Source organism: Bombina bombina, chromosome 2 (genome assembly GCF_027579735.1).
Source record: "Bombina bombina isolate aBomBom1 chromosome 2, aBomBom1.pri, whole genome shotgun sequence".
NCBI classification, from domain to species: domain Eukaryota; kingdom Metazoa; phylum Chordata; class Amphibia; order Anura; family Bombinatoridae; genus Bombina; species Bombina bombina.
In genome coordinates this window covers 186,236,395-186,248,437 of record NC_069500.1, presented here as the reverse complement: position 1 = coordinate 186,248,437, position 12,043 = coordinate 186,236,395, and positions in this window count along the sequence as shown.

The following is a 12,043-nucleotide window of genomic DNA, read 5'->3' as shown; positions in this document are numbered from 1 at the left end:
TGCCACCAATCATATTTGTTATAACAGTAGTTTAAATATTAAAAATAATATTTTTTTGACTCTGAAAGATCAGTCTGCTAGTGTAATCTAATTGCAGTTGCCTGCCTGCCAGTGTGTGTGCCAGGCCCACTTGCTGCCAACTATTCCCACCAATCATATTTGTTATAACAGTATAGTAAATATTTAAAATAAATAATTTTTTGCCTGTTAATCATCAGTCTGCTAGTGCCATTGAATTTCAGTTGCCTGCCTGCCAGCGTGTGTGCCAGGCCACTTGCTAACTAGTTACACCAATCATATTTGTTCTAACAGTATTGTAAATATTTAAAATAAAAAATTCTTAGATTGTGAATCATCAGCCTGCTAGTGCCATTGAATTGCAGTTTCCTGCCTGCCAGCATGTGTGCCAGGCCCACTAGCCAACTAGTGCCACCAATCATATTTGTTGTAACAGTATTGAAAATATTTTAAATCATAACTTTTTTTGACTGTGAATCTTCAGTCTCCTAGTGCCATTGAATTGCAGTTGCCTGCCTGCCAGCGTGTGTGCCAGGCCCACTTGCCAACTAGTTACACCAATCATATTAGTTGTAACAGTATTGTAAATATTTAAAATAAAAAATTCTTAGACTGTGAATAATCAGTCTGCTAGTGCCATTGAATTGCAGTTTCCTCCTGCCTGCCAGCGTGTGTGCCAGGCCCACTAGCCAACTACTGCCACCAATCATATTTGTTGTAACAGTATTGAAAATATTTTAAATCATAACTTTTTGGACTGTGAATCATCAGTCTCCTAGTGCCATTGAATTGCAGTTGCCTGCCTGCCAGCGTGTGTGCCAGGCCCACTTGCCAACTAGTTACACCAATCATATTAGTTGTAACAGTATTGTAAATATTTAAAATAAAACATTCTTAGACTGTGAATCATCAGTCTGCTAGTGCCATTGAATTGCAGTTTCCTCCTGCCTGCCAGCGTGTGTGCCAGGCCCACTAGCCAACTACTGCCACCAATCATATTTTTTGTAACAGTATTGAAAATATTTTAAATCATAACTTTTTTGACTGTGAATCTTCAGTCTCCTAGTGCCATTGAATTGCAGTTGCCTGCCTGCCAACGTGTGTGCCAGGCCCACTTGCCAACTAGTTACACCAATCATATTAGTTGTAACAGTATTGTAAATATTTAAAATAAAAAATTCTTAGACTGTGAATCATCAGTCTGCTAGTGCCATTGAATTGCAGTTTCCTCCTGCCTGCCAGCGTGTGTGCCAGGCCCACTTGCCGTTTCCAACTAGTGCCACCAATCATATTTGTTCTAACAGTATTGTCAATTGTTTGTAAAAAAAATTTTTGGACTAAGAAGCATGACTCAGCTAGTGTAATCTAATTGCAGTTGCCTTCCTCCCAGCGTGTGTGCCAGACAAGCCCACTTGCCAACTAGTGCCACCAATCATATTTCTTGTCACAGTACTTTTAATATTTAAAAAATAAACATTTATGACTTTGAAACATCAGTCTTTTTTTTGTTGTCAGGCTCACAGCATATACTGTGCCCACTTGCCCAGTGCCACCACTCATAATTTGTTTAATAGTATTGTAAGTGTACATTTTAAAAAAAAATGACAGGCAGAGGCAGGCCACCCCGCAGGTTCCGTCGTGGTTGTGGTGCTGTGATTCCTTTAGACCCTACAAATATGCACATTGTTCAGACGCCGGGTGCCAGGGGGGATGCGAAAAGTTCTGAGGAGGACCTAGTTGAATGGCTAACACAGGACCCCCAATCTTCTACAGCTTCCACTCCTAGTCCTCCTAACCTTGATGCACCATCTACGTCCAGCTGTGCTTTGGGCACCTCTCAAGTGACCAGTGCCACTCGGCCGCCTGTCGCCACCACCAACATTAGCACCACAGCCGCTTCACTTGATCTGTCACAGGAGTTATTGACACATCAGTTGGAAGAAATGAGTGATGCGCAACCATCATTGACAGAGGATGTAGATAACAGTGATATGTCTCAGGCAGCATTACAGACATGGAGGTACAGTGTGATGATGATGATGTTGTACCCGCTGCTGCTTCCTTTCTTGATGTGTCAGATACAAGTGAAGCGGTTGATGATGATGTGTCAGTGGATGTCACGTGGGTGCCTGCTAGAAGAGAAGAAGAAGAGGGGGAAAGTTCAGATGGGGAGACAGAGAGGAGGAGGAGGAGACGAGTTGGAAGCAGGGGGAGGTCGTCGCAAGGAGCTAGTGGCACAGTCAGACAGCATGCATCGGCACCCGGGGTCAGCCAGACAGCACGCCGACGACCATCAACGTATGCTGTTGCCACCACCAGAATGCCGTCATCGCAGAGGTCAGCAGTGTGGCATTTTTTTTGTGTGTCTGCCTCTGACAACAGCGATGCCATTTGCAAACTGTGCCAAAAGAAACTGAGTCGTGGAAAGTCCAACACCCACCTAGGTACAACTGCTTTGCGAAGGCACATGGCCTCACATCACAAACGCCGATTGGAAGAAAACATGAGTAGAAGCAGCACACAAACTCAAAGCCGCCCTCCTCCTCCTGCTCCATCATATTCAGCCACGTCAACCACTGCTGTCCTCCTTGCCCCCTCTCAACCATCCTCCACTGAGTCTCTCTTACGTAGCAGTTCCTGGTCATCTGCCCACAGTCAGGTGTCTGTCAAGGACATGTTTGAGCGTAAGAAGCCAATTTCTCAAAGTCACCGCCTTGCCCGGCGTCTGACTGTTGGCTTGTCTGAACTCTTAGCCCGCCAGCTTTTACCATACAAGCTGGTGGAGTCTGATGCTTTCAAAAAATTTGTATCTATTGGGACACCGCAGTGGAAGGTACCTGGCAGAAATTTCTTTTCACAAAAGGCAATCCCAAACCTGTACTCTGTTGTGCGAAAGGAAGTAATGGCATGTCTGGCACACAGCGTTGGGGCAAGGGTCCATATGACCAAAGATATCTGGTCTGCAAAGCATAGTCAGGGCAGGTATATCACCTACACTGCGCATTGGGTAAACCTGCTGATGTCTGACAAGCATGGAATGCGTGGCTCTGCAGAAGAGTTGGTGACACCGCCATGACTTGCAGGCAGGCCTGCTGCTACCTCCTCTACTCCTCCTACTCCATCCTCTTCCACAACCTCTTCCATAACCTCTTCCTCGGCTGAGTCCTCTTCTGCTTCTGCGTCTTGCTCCACATCAATGGCACCCCCCCAGCTCCCCAGGTACTATTCCACATCCCGGATACGGCAGTGTCACGCTGTCTTGGGGTTGACTTGCCTGAAAGCGGAGAGTCACACCGCACCAGCACTCCTGACCGCCCTGAACGCACAGGTGGATCAGTGGCTGACTCCACACCAACTGGAGATTGGCAAGGTTGTTTCTGACAGTGGAAGTAATTTGGTGGCGGCATTGAAATTGGGCAAGTTGACACATGTGCCGTGCATGGCACATGTGTGTAATCTGATTGTACAACGCTTTGTGCATAAGTACCCAGGCTAACAGGACGTCCTGAAGCAGGCCAGGAAGGTGTGTGGCCATTTCAGGCATTCCTACACGGCCATGGTGCACTTGTCCGATATCCAGCGTCGAAACAACCTGCCAGTGAGGCGCTTGATTTGCGACAGCCCGACACGGTGGAATTCAACACTCCTAATGTTCGACCGCCTGCTCCAACAAGAAAAAGCTGTTAATGAGTATTTGTATGACCGGGGTGCTAGGACAGCCTCTGGGGAGCTGGGGATTTTTTTGCCAAATTTCTGGACGCTCATGCGCAATGCCTGTAGGCTCATGCGTCCTTTTGAGGAGGTGACAAACCTTGTCAGTCGCACTGAAGGCACCATCCACGACATCATACCATTTGTTTTCTTCCTGGAGCGTGCCCTGCGAAGAGTGCTGGATCAGGCCTTAGATGAGCGTGAAGAGGAAGAGTTGTGGTGTCCATCAACACCAGAAACAGCCTTATCAGCATCGCTTGCTGGACCTGCAGCAATGCAGGAAGAGGATTGTGAGGAAGAGGAGTCAGAGGAGGAATGTGGCTTTGAGGAGGAGGAGGAGGAGGAGGAGGAAGACCAAGCACAACAGGCATCCCAGGGTGCTCATTGCTGTCACCTCTCTGGTACCCGTGGTGTTGTACATGGCTGGGGGGAAGAAGATACCCTCAGTGAGATCAGTGAGGAACGGGACATGATTAGCTTGGCATCCAACCTTGTGCAAATGGGGTCTTTCATGCTGTCGTGCCTGTTGAGGGACCCTCGTATAAAAAAGCTGAAGGAGAACGACCTGTACTGGGTGTCCATGCTACTAGACCCCCGCTATAAGCATAAAGTGCCTGAAATGTTACCAAATTCCCGCAAGTCGGAAAGGATGGAGCATTTTAAAAATAAATTAAAAACTATGCTTTACACAGCGTATAAAAACGGTGATGTCACAGCACAACGGGAATCTAACAGGGGAAGAGATGAAAGTAATCCTCCTCCTCCTCCCACGACCACGGTGGCAAGGACAGGACGCTTTCCTGACGTCTTGTTGATGGAGGACATGCGGACCTTTTTAACTCCTATGCATCGCCAGAGCCTTTCGGGATGCAGCCTCAGAGAAAGACTCAACCGTCAGGTAGCAGACTACCTAGCATTAACTGTGGATCTCGACACTCTGAGGAGCGATGGACCCCTTGACTACTGGGTGTGCAGGCTTGACCTGTGTCCTGAGCTATCCCAATTTGCAATTGAACTTCTGGCCTGTCCCGCTTCAAGTGTCCTGTCCGAAAGGACCTTCAGTGACGCAGGAGGTATTGTCACTGAGAAGAGAAGTCGCCTAGGTCAAAAAAGTCTTGACTATCTCACCTTTATTAAAATGAATGAGGGATGGATCCCGAAGCATTTGAGTAAAAAAAGGCCTGATGATGAGATGAGCTGCCTTGGGCTACAAATGGTACACACGCTGGCTTTTTTTTTCTTATAATGCAGGATATCTTGCGTGACTTATCCGCCAACGGGTTCCTCAAATCAATGCTATACCTGTACTCGATTGTGTAAAAGGATGGCATATGTGGTGTTTCATGCTGTTGTGCCTGTTTTGGGTCGCGGGCCATCGTATAAAAAGGCTGAAGGAGAACTTCCTGTACTGGGTGTCCAAGCACATTTTTTGTCCAATATTCCCGGTTCCTCTACATTATCTCCGGGTTCCTCAAATCAATGCCATACCTGTACTCGATTGTGCAAAAGGGTGGCATATGTGGTGTTTCCTGCTGTTGTTTCTGTTGAGGGTCCGGGACCCTCGTCTAAAAAGGCTGAAGGAGAACAAAGTGTACTGGTTGTCCAAGCATCTTTTTCCATCTCCCGGTTCCTAAAAATTATCTCCAGGTTTCTAAAATGGATGCCATACCTGTACTCTATTGTGCAAAAGGATGGCATATGTGGTGTTTCCTGCTGTTTTTTCTGTTGAGGGTCCGGGACCCTCGTCTAAAAAGGCTGAAGGAGAACAAAGTGTACTGGTTGTCCAAGCATCTTTTTCCATCTCCCGGTTCCTAAAAATTATCTCTGGGTTTCTAAAATGGATGCCATACCTGTACTCTATTGTGCAAAAGGATGGCATATGTGGAGTTTCCTGCTGTTGTTTCTGTTGAGGGTCCTGGACCCTCTTATAAAAAGGCTGAAGGAGAACGACCTGTACTGTACTGGGTGTCCAAGCATGGTTTTTTGTTCAATTTTCCGGTTCCTAAAACTTATCTCTGGGTTTCTAAAATCAATGCCGTACCTGTACTCTATTTTTCAAAAGAATGGCATATGTCCTGTTTCCTGCTGTTGTTTCTGTTGAGGGTCCTGGACCCTCTTATAAAAAGGCTGAAGGAGAACGAAGTGTACTGGGTGTCCAATCATTTTTTTTGTTCAATTTCCCGGTTCCTAAAAATTATCTCCGGGTTTCTAAAATCAATGCCGTACCTGCACTCTATTGTTCAAAAGGATGGCATATGTCCTCTTTCCTGCTGTTGTTTCTGTTGAGGGTCCTGGACCCTCTTCTAAAAAGGCTGAAGTAGAACAAAGTGTACTGGTTGTCCAATCATTTTTTTTGTTCAATTTCCCAGTTCCTAAAAATTATCTCCGGGTTTCTAAAATCAATGCCGTACCTCTACTCTATTGTTCAAAAGGATGCCATATGTCCTCTTTCCTGCTGTTGTTTCTGTTGAGGGTCCTGGACCCTCTTATAAAAAGGCTGAAGGAGAACGACGTGTACTGGGTGTCCAATCTTTTTTTTTGTTCAATTTCCCGGTTCCTAAAAATTATCTCCGGGTTTCTAAAATCAATGCCGTACCTGTACTCTATTGTTCAAAAAGATGCCATATGTCCTCTTTCCTGCTGTTGTTTCTGTTGAGGGTCCTGGACCCTCTTATAAAAAGGCTGAAGGAGAACGAAGTGTACTGGGTGTCCAATCATTTTTTTTGTTCAATTTCCCGGTTCCTAAAAATGATCTCTGGGTTTCTAAAATCAATGCCGTACCTGTACTCTATTGTTCAAAAAGATGCCATATGTCCTCTTTCATGCTGTTTTTTCTGTTGAGGGTCCTGGACCCTCTTATAAAAAGGCTGAAGGAGAACGACGTGTACTGGGTGTCCAATCTTTTTTTTTGTTCAATTTCCCGGTTCCTAAAAATTATCTCCGGGTTTCTAAAATCAATGCCGTACCTGTACTCTATTGTTCAAAAAGATGCCATATGTCCTCTTTCCTGCTGTTGTTTCTGTTGAGGGTCCTGGACCCTCTTATAAAAAGGCTGAAGGAGAACGACGTGTACTGGGTGTCCAATCTTTTTTTTTTTTCAATATTCCCGGTTCCTCTAAATTATCTCCGGGTTCCTCAAATCAATGCCATACCTGTACTCGATTGTGCAAAAGGGTGGCATATGTGGTGTTTCATGCTGTTGTGCCTGTTGAGGGTCGTGGGCCATCTTATAAAAAGGCTGAAGGAGAACAACCTGTACTGGGCGTCCAAGCACATTTTTTGTTCAATATTCCCGGTTCCTCTAAATTATCTCCGGGTTCCTCAAATCAATGCTATACCTGTACTCGATTGTGTAAAAGGATGGCATATGTGGTGTTTCATGCTGTTGTGCCTGTTTTGGGTCGTGGGCCATCGTATAAAAAGGCTGAAGGAGAACGACCTGTACTGGGTGTCCAAGCACATTTTTTGTCCAATATTCCCGGTTCCTCTAAATTATCTCCGGGTTCCTCAAATCAATGCCATACCTGTACTCGATTGTGCAAAAGGGTGGCATATGTGATGTTTCCTGCTGTTGTTTCTGTTGAGGGTCCGGGACCCTCGTCTAAAAAGGCTGAAGGAGAACAAAGTGTACTGGTTGTCCAAGCATCTTTTTCCATCTCCCGGTTCCTAAAAATTATCTCCAGGTTTCTAAAATGGATGCCATACCTGTACTCTATTGTGCAAAAGGATGGCATATGTGGTGTTTCCTGCTGTTTTTTCTGTTGAGGGTCCGGGACCCTCGTCTAAAAAGGCTGAAGGAGAACAAAGTGTACTGGTTGTCCAAGCATCTTTTTCCATCTCCCGGTTCCTAAAAATTATCTCTGGGTTTCTAAAATGGATGCCATACCTGAACTCTATTGTGCAAAAGGATGGCATATGTGGAGTTTCCTGCTGTTGTTTCTGTTGAGGGTCCTGGACCCTCTTATAAAAAGGCTGAAGGAGAACGACCTGTACTGTACTGGGTGTCCAAGCATGGTTTTTTGTTCAATTTCCCGGTTCCTAAAACTTATCTCTGGGTTTCTAAAATCAATGCCGTACCTGTACTCTATTTTTCAAAAGAATGGCATATGTCCTGTTTCCTGCTGTTGTTTCTGTTGAGGGTCCTGGACCCTCTTATAAAAAGGCTGAAGGAGAACGAAGTGTACTGGGTGTCCAATCATTTTTTTTGTTCAATTTCCCGGTTCCTAAAAATTATCTCCGGGTTTCTAAAATCAATGCCGTACCTGTACTCTATTGTTCAAAAGGATGGCATATGTCCTCTTTCCTGCTGTTGTTTCTGTTGAGGGTCCTGGACCCTCTTATAAAAAGGCTGAAGTAGAACAAAGTGTACTGGATGTCCAATCATTTTTTTTGTTCAATTTCCCGGTTCCTAAAAATTATCTCCGGGTTTCTAAAATCAATGCCGTACCTCTACTCTATTGTTCAAAAGGATGCCATATGTCCTCTTTCCTGCTGTTGTTTCTGTTGAGGGTCCTGGACCCTCTTATAAAAAGGCTGAAGGAGAACGACGTGTACTGGGTGTCCAATCTTTTTTTTTGTTCAATTTCCCGGTTACTAAAAATTATCTCCGGGTTTCTAAAATCAATGCCGTACCTGTACTCTATTGTTCAAAAAGATGCCATATGTCCTCTTTCCTGCTGTTGTTTCTGTTGAGGGTCCTGGACCCTCTTATAAAAAGGCTGAAGGAGAACGAAGTGTACTGGGTGTCCAATCATTTTTTTTGTTCAATTTCCCGGTTCCTAAAAATTATCTCCGGGTTTCTAAAATCAATGCCGTACCTGTACTCTATTGTTCAAAAGGATGGCATATGTCCTCTTTCCTGCTGTTGTTTCTGTTGAGGGTCCTGGACCCTCTTATAAAAAGGCTGAAGTAGAACAAAGTGTACTGGATGTCCAATCATTTTTTTTGTTCAATTTCCCGGTTCCTAAAAATTATCTCCGGGTTTCTAAAATCAATGCCGTACCTCTACTCTATTGTTCAAAAGGATGCCATATGTCCTCTTTCCTGCTGTTGTTTCTGTTGAGAGTCCTGGACCCTCTTATAAAAAGGCTGAAGGAGAACGACGTGTACTGGGTGTCCAATCTTTTTTTTTGTTCAATTTCCCGGTTACTAAAAATTATCTCCGGGTTTCTAAAATCAATGCCGTACCTGTACTCTATTGTTCAAAAAGATGCCATATGTCCTCTTTCCTGCTGTTGTTTCTGTTGAGGGTCCTGGACCCTCTTATAAAAAGGCTGAAGGAGAACGAAGTGTACTGGGTGTCCAATCATTTTTTTTGTTCAATTTCCCGGTTCCTAAAAATGATCTCCGGGTTTCTAAAATCAATGCCGTACCTGTACTCTATTGTTCAAAAAGATGCCATATGTCCTCTTTCATGCTGTTGTTTCTGTTGAGGGTCCTGGACCCTCTTATAAAAAGGCTGAAGGAGAACGACGTGTACTGGGTGTCCAATCATTTTTTTTGTTCAATTTCCGAGTTCCTAAAAATTATCTCCGGGTTTCTAAAATCAATGCCGTACCTGTACTCTATTGTTCAAAAGGATGCCATATGTCTTCTTTCCTGCTGTTGTTTCTGTTGAGGGTCCTGGACCCTCTTATAAAAAGGCTGAAGGAGAATGAATTGTAATGGGTGTCCAATAATTTTTTTTGTTCAATTTCCCGGTTCCTAAAAATTATCTCCGGGTTTCTAAAATCTATGCCGTACCTGTACTCTATTGTTCAAAAGGATGCCATATGTCCTCTTTCCTGCTGTTGTTTCTGTTGAGGGTCCTGGACCCTCTTATAAAAAGGCTGAAGGAGAACGAAGTGTACTGGTTGTCCAATCATTTTTTTTGTTCAATTTTACGGTTCCTAAAAATTATCTCCGGGTTTCTAAAATCAATGCCGTACCTGTACTCTATTGTGCAAAAGGATGCCATATGTCCTCTTTCCTGCTGTTGTTTCTGTTGAGGGTCCTGGACCCTCTTATAAAAAGGCTGAAGGAGAACGAAGTGTACTGGGTGTCCAATCAGTTTTTTTTTGTTCAATTTCCCGGTTCCTAAAAATTATCTCCGGGTTTCTAAAATCAATGCCGTACCTGTATTCTATTGTTCAAAAGGATGCCATATGTCCTCTTTCCTGCTGTTGTTTCTGTTGAGGGTCCTGGACCCTCTTATAAAAAGGCTAAAGGAGAACGACGTGTACTGGGTGTCCAATCATTTTTTTGGCTCAATTTCCCGGTTCCTAAAAATTATCTCCGGGTTTCTAAAATCAATGCCGTACCTGTACTCTATTGTTGAAAAGGATGCCATATGTCCTCTTTCCTGCTGTTGTTTCTGTTGAGGGTCCTGGACCCTCTTATAAAAAGGCTGAAGGAGAAAGAAGTGTACTGGGTGTCCAATCATTTTTTTTGTTCAATTTTACGGTTCCTAAAAATTATCTCCGGGTTTCTAAAATCAATGCCGTACCTGTACTCTATTGTGCAAAAGGATGCCATATGTCCTCTTTCCTGCTGTTGTTTCTGTTGAGGGTCCTGGACCCTCTTATAAAAAGGCTGAAGGAGAACGAAGTGTACTGGGTGTCCAATCATTTTTTTTGTTCAATTTCCCGGTTCCTAAAAATTATCTCCGGGTTTCTAAAATCAATGCCGTACCTGTATTCTATTGTTCAAAAGGATGCCATATGTCCTCTTTCCTGCTGTTGTTTCTGTTGAGGGTCCTGGACCCTCTTATAAAAAGGGCTGAAGGAGAACAACGTGTACTGGGTGTCCAATCATTTTTTTGGCTCAATTTCCCGGTTCCTAAAAATTATCTCCGGGTTTCTAAAATCAATGCCGTACCTGTACTCTATTGTTGAAAAGGATGCCATATGTCCTCTTTCCTGCTGTTGTTTCTTTTGAGGGTCCTGGACCCTCTTATAAAAAGACTGAAGGAGAACGAAGTGTACTGGGTCTCCAATCATTTTTTTTGCTCAATTTCCCGGTTCCTAAAAATTATCTCCGGGTTTCTAAAATCAATGCCATACCTGTACTCTATTGTTCAAAAGGATGCCATATGTCCTCTTTCCTGCTGTTGTTTCTGTTGAGGGTCCTGGACCCTCTTATAAAAAGGCTGAAGGAGAAAGAAGTGTACTGGGTGTCCAATCATTTTTTTTGTTCAATTTCCCGGTTCCTAAAAATTATCTCCGGGTTTCTAAAATCAATGCCGTACCTGTACTCTATTGTTCAAAAGAATGTCATATGTCCTCTTTCCTGCTGTTGTTTCTGTTGAGGGTCCTGGACCCTCTTATAAAAAGGCCGAAGGAGAACGACCTGTACTGTACTGGGTGTCCAATCATTTTTTTTGTTCAATTTCCCGGTTCCTAAAAATTATCTCCGGGTTTCTAAAATCAATGCCGTACCTGTACTCTATTGTTCAAAAGAATGCCATATGTCCTCTTTCCTGCTGTTGTTTCTGTTGAGGGTCCTGGACCCTCTTATAAAAAGGCTGAAGGAGAACGAAGTGTACTGGGTGTCCAATCATTTTTTTTTGTTCAATTTCCCGGTTCCTAAAAATGATCTCCGGGTTTCTAAAATCAATGCTGTACCTGTACTCTATTGTTCAAAAGGATGCCATATGTCCTCTTTCCTGCTGTTGTTTCTGTTGAGGGTCCTGGACCCTCTTATAAAAAGGCTGAATGAGAACCAATTGTAATGGGTGTCCAATCATTTTTTTTGTTCAATTTCCCGGTTCCTAAAAATTATCTCCGGGTTTCTAAAATCAATGCCGTACCTGTACTCTATTGTTCAAAAGGATGGCATATGTCCTCTTTACTGCTGTTGTTTCTGTTGAGGGTCCTGGACCCTCTTATAAAAAGGCTGAAGGAGAACGAAGTGTACTGGGTGTCCAATCATTTTTTTTGTTCAATTTCCCGGTTCCTAAAAATTATCTCCAGGTTTCTAAAATCAATGCCGTACCTGTACTCTATTGTTCAAAAGGATGGCATATGTCCTCTTTACTGCTGTTGTTTCTGTTGAGGGTCCTGGACCCTCTTATAAAAAAGGCTGAAGGAGAACGAAGTGTACTGGGTGTCCAATCATTTTTTTTTGTTCAATTTCCCGGTTCCTAAAAATTATCTCCGGGTTTCTAAAATCAATGCCGTACCTGTACTCTATTGTTCAAAAGGATGCGATATGTCCTCTTTCCTGCTGTTGTTTCTGTTGAGGGTCCTGGACCCTCTTATAAAAAGGCTGAAGGAGAACGAAGTGTACTGGGTCTCCAATCATTTTTTTTGCTCAATTTCCCGGTTCCTAAAAATTA